Here is a 4178-nt window from a genome sequence, read left to right on the forward strand (position 1 = left end):
CAGTCTGCTTCCTAACAGGCCACGGACCAGTACCAGTCCACGGCCTGGGGGGTTGGGAGCTCCTGCTCTAAAGAATAATTTTAGGCCGGGCGCAGTGGCTCAAGCCTGTAATCCCAGCACTTTGGGAGGCCGAGACGGGCGGATCACGAGGTCAGGAGATCGAGACCATACTGGCTAACCCGGTGAAACCCCGTCTCTACTAAAATACAAAAAACTAGCCGGGCGAGGTGGCGGGCGCCTGTAGTCCCAGCTACTTGGGAGCCTGAGGCAGGAGAATGGCGTAAACCCAGGAGGCGGAGCTTGCAGTGAGCTGAGATCTGGCCACTGCACTGCAGCCCGGGCCACAGAGCCAGACTCTGTCTCAAAAAAAAAAAAAAAAAAAAAATTTTACATGAGACAAAACTCAAGTTTTAAAGTTCATGTTAAGCCTTACTCCAACTTCCATGTCTCTCTTTATAACAAAATTCTATTAACACATCTTGAAAAAAGATCACAGAATAATTTTATTTATAATGAATGTTATTCTCTCCAGACTTCAACTCATCACTTTACTCTTATAACAGAGAACCAATTTAAATAACACCATCAAAATGGAATGAATATAAAACAATCTGCTATTACATATCGATTTCTTTGATATGTCATAATTATAACCAGTTAGTCTTGCAACACGTGGTCCATTTCCAGTGAAATTCTCAATAAAATGCTAGGAATTACAGTCCTTCATATTGACATTTTATTGTAAAGCGTGCTAGATGTGGCTGTCTTGATTGCTTTGGAAGTCAGTCAAACAAGTACTCTGAAGACAAGGCTGACGCTACAAAACAGCTTCATATGGAATCTCTCCACAAACGGGATAGCAATGCCTCCAGATCCTTTGGTTTTTATCAGTCCCTTTGGAAAGTTAATTGATTGTTCCCTTAAAATTCTATTTTAAATAGGACAAATCACTGTCTATACAGTTTGTGCCAGTGTCCTTGACTTTCTTGCTTCCACTGATTTGTTTATCAAATCACACAGTGATGGTAGTCTTATTTTATCCATATTTTTGCTGTAAACATTGAGAAATATACCAAGGACAACTAAGAAACCAGACCATACATACCTGAGAGAGAGAAATAAGGAAAAAAAAATTAAAATTAGCAAAATAACAATCTACTGTTAACCGCAGAATTTGGTAATTTGTCCATAATAATTCTTCAGTGAAGTAAAATTCTGCTATTCTACTATTGAAATAAAAATAGTATTCTTAGATGAGATTAGATAGAATCCTGTATCTTTTATTAATACATTGAGTATATATAGAGAAAGATATTTTATAAAATTTTATATGACATAGTTCATTTGAGCTTTGGAGATAACAGCATATTCAAAGTACAACCCCCTACCAAAAGTCTGAAGAGTACACTTAAAGCATTGGATATGTATATCTACCAAAGGCCATTTTGGGAATTAAACTCAGCTGTCCAACTCGTTGTCTCAGTTGGGTAGAATATAAAGGAATAAAAAGAGAAACATCCCTGAGAAAGTAGGGGAATCATTATAATTATATTTATGTATGACATAATACTATATGTATTATACCTAGTACATACAGAAAGAAAAACTAGTTTATAGACAAATAACAATCTGTAATACATTGATGGAAATTAATTTTATGTTTCCCTCTAAACTTACAGATTGTTAAGATTTTGGTTTGAAACTTCACAATCTTGACCAATGTAAGTTTAAATGATGCTAATGTCAAACAAACAGTAAAGACAGTAAATATGAGAGTAAACACTTTGGCACACACAAAAAATACAAGCTAAGTAAGTCTTTGGGATGTAACTTACAGAATACTTCTCTGCCTTAAATCCTTTGTGGAAACAGGCATCAAATAAACTAATACTTTTTAAAAGCATGTGCTATAAATACGTAATTTATATATTTGCAGTAGGGCAAAGCGGAATCCCTTAATCTCAACAATCACATCACTCACATTCACTCATAATGGAAACAGGTCACATTTGCACTGGACTCTGGTTAGGCAATTTAAGCATAAAAATGATAAATTCAAAATAATAAACTACTGACATTTCCAAAATAGCAGAAGACACACTGATAGTTAAGAGATCAAGATGACAAAGTTTCTTTATAAAGCATAACAGGAAAAAAAAAACACATTAATTTATATAAAAATAAATACACTTACTACAAAAAAGAAAAGTAGAAAAGTTGAAATTAAGATTAAGAGGAAATGTGAAACCCAGTACCTAAAAACTGAGTAAAAAGTACTTACTGAAATGTGAATGGTTTAGCAAAGAATATAAACGAAAGTACAATGGTCATTGCTTTTCTTCCTGTTGTCACTGTAGGAGCAACAAATTAGTTTAGAATGTGCCTATTATCTTGATAATATTTTAGAAATCATTTATTCAGCAAATATTTACAGAGCTGACTTACAGCCAGAATCTGTGTGAGGTGCCAAGGTAACAATGCAAAGTAAAAACCAACCAACCAAACAAATGCACAAAAGTCAATGTTCCCTGTTACTATGGAGTTTAGTCTTGTAGGGAAGCAGACATTAAATAATTAATACAGTTAAATGTTAAAGTATAACTGTAATAAATACTTGATGGAGACCATGGTATTATGTAGCCACAGTAAGTCTTAGAGAAAGGCTTTCCTATGGAAGCTATGATTAGCTAGAGTCAGGGGTTATTCCTTAAACACAGTAATCTAAAGGATATACTCATATCTTAATAGGGGTCATCTCTGGATAAGACTATAAGTAATCATTCCAATCTTCTTTACACATCTGTATTAACTTTCTTCTGTCCTTTGAAGTACTACACTTTGAAGTCTGCCGTAAGGCTGGAAGCCTTCCTCCCTGGTCCCAGGCAGAGCGGGGAGCTCTGCATAGATCTCCATGACAGCCCTTTCCTCCTCACTGCACATCAGTTGCCGTCTTCCCACTAGACTATGTGCTTTACTTAGTTTCTTGCTTTATTCATCTGTATATTCCAAGACTCTACAGTTCCTGGCACTTAGTAATTTATGCATGAATGAATGAATTCCAAAGGAAGAAGCTGTTCTGGAAACATGCCAGAGTCAGATTCCCAATGTCTGTTTTCATTTCTATAGTAAAAGGACCCCTATTTTAAGCTGGGTATATGTTCTGCTTCTCCTGCTACTAGGTTTGGTCATGTGTCCAGGCTGTGGTGAAACGTGAGCAGAAGTGCTGTTTCTCAGAGTATGACTTTTAGGATTTTCATCTTCTCTTACTCCATCCTACTGCATAGCATGAGGATGAAGATGGCACAGCGGACAGAAAGCATGTGGTTTCTCAGGAGCAGGGAGTCACCATACCAGCTTAGAGGCAGTATAATGTATAGTGAAGAGCACAGGTGTGCAGCCAGACTGCCATCACTGGAACCTGGGTCTGGTTGACTATGAGACAAGTCACTTAACCTCCCTGTACCTCAGTTTATCCATCTGCAAAATGGAACAATCATAATGCCTAATTTATAGGACTGTTGTGAGATTAAAATAATGGTGCCTGGTACATACTAGGGCTATGTACACATTAGCTATGATTATTGCCAACTCTGGCTTTCTTTTACGTGAGAAAGAAAAACTCCTGCCTGCACCTCTAAGGCAAAGGCTGTACCTTAGAGTTTTGGCAAATGACACAGGTGACACACTGACTCATCTGTTCCTCTCACTAGGCTGTACACTCCTCCAAAGCAGAACAAATGCAACTGCTTTTTCTATAGGACCTAGCAAAGACCCTGCACAGAGCAGAGGAACAAATGCAACTGCTTTTTCTATAGGACCTAGCAAAGACCCTGCACAGAGCAGAGGCATAGTGCTTACTGGTGAAAAGGGAAGCTAATCTGGTTGGTGTCCTAGAAAATGTATAAATAAGCTAAAAAGCTTATTTAAAGTATACCTCTCATACTTGAAATGCAACAAAATGGAAATTTTCAGTTATAGGTTAGAAGAATATAAAGGTAGTACTTTCTTTGGAGGTCTTCATCTCATCATAATTTTATAGAAAGTTCTTTTAATGCATTTAAGGGTTACTGTTCTGATAAATGTATATGATTGATTTTAAAATTAAACCATCAAAATAAGAAATTAAGACCAAAAATAAGTTTCTTTAGCATTCTAAAGAAAGGCCATAAGCCAAAGAA

The 4178-nt window shown here is 36.6% G+C and overlaps 1 long non-coding RNA gene across 1 annotated transcript; it reads right to left on the reverse strand.

Moving 5' to 3' along the window:
- Window positions 1-479: 479 nt before the first annotated feature.
- On the reverse strand, window positions 480-4160 carry LOC108534329 (uncharacterized). The gene is made up of 2 exons (XR_001886941.1): window positions 2282-4160; window positions 480-1105 (listed from the first exon to the last, which is right to left on the reverse strand). It is a non-coding gene; the product is annotated as an uncharacterized LOC108534329 (long non-coding RNA).
- Window positions 4161-4178: the final 18 nt, after the last annotated feature.

The sequence above is a fragment of the Rhinopithecus bieti genome, unplaced genomic scaffold (genome assembly GCF_001698545.2).
Source record: "Rhinopithecus bieti isolate Rb0 unplaced genomic scaffold, ASM169854v2 scaffold_10612, whole genome shotgun sequence".
NCBI classification, from domain to species: Eukaryota; Metazoa; Chordata; class Mammalia; order Primates; family Cercopithecidae; genus Rhinopithecus; species Rhinopithecus bieti.